We start from the raw sequence: 998 nt of genomic DNA, 5'->3' as shown, positions 1-998 counted from the left end.
GTGCTCCAACAAAGTAAAAGTTGGACCACTGGAGAATTAATTTGATTGTGCAAATACATCAGAACACCCTAAGACACCAACAGCCTCAAAGGAAATTGCTGGAAATTGTAGGACACTTACACTGACATGACTTGAGGATGGTGTTTTTCCTTCCATAGTTTTCTCTACTGAAGAAAAAAAAAAAAAGAGAGAAAAAAAGAAGCTTAGCAATTTTTAGTTTGTTTATTCAGAGGGAAGCAGGACCACAACAGTAGCAGGTACTAAGCAAGAACATGAAATTAATTTTTGAGCAAGCTAGCACAAAGAAAATTCAAAAAAAAAAAAAAGAGAGAAAAAAAGAAGCTTAGCAATTTTTAGTTTGTTTATTCAGAGGGAAGCAGGACCACAACAGTAGCAGGTACTAAGCAAGAACATGAAATTAATTTTTGAGCAAGCTAGCACAAAGAAAATTCATTCACAGAACGGTTTGGGTTGGAAGGGACCTTAAAGGTCATCTAGTCCAACCCCCTGTCACGGATAGGGACACCTTCCACTAGACCAGGCTGCTCAAAGCCCCCTCCAGCCTGGCCTTGAACACTGCCAGGAGGGAGGAGGCAGCCACAGCTTCTCTGGGCTATTTGTGCCAGTACCTTGCCACTCTCATGGTAAAAAATTTCTTCCTTATGTCAAACACAAATCTACGCTAATTCAGTTCAAAACCGTTGCCCCTTGTCCTGTCACTGTGAGCCTTGATAAAAAGTCAGCCACAATACAAGAGACATGTGACTGGGCAAGTTCGTGTACATTCATTTAGCTCGGCGGTTTTTCAACTCTCAGCCACAGCCCCCGGGTGCTGGGAACAGCAACATCTACAGCCTGTTAAAGAAAAACCAAAGTACTGACTATTCGGACGCCTGTAAAGAGGAGAAACTGACAAGCGGCGGCCCTCTTACAGCCCTAGTGGGAAGCAGAGGCCCCATCCAGGGGTGGCACCACCCGCGCTGTCAACGCAGGAGACC

This window comes from Nestor notabilis, unplaced genomic scaffold (assembly GCF_000696875.1).
Source record: "Nestor notabilis isolate BGI_N333 unplaced genomic scaffold, ASM69687v1 scaffold25957, whole genome shotgun sequence".
Taxonomy (NCBI): domain Eukaryota; kingdom Metazoa; phylum Chordata; class Aves; order Psittaciformes; family Psittacidae; genus Nestor; species Nestor notabilis.
Note: the sequence above shows the minus strand (reverse complement) of the source record.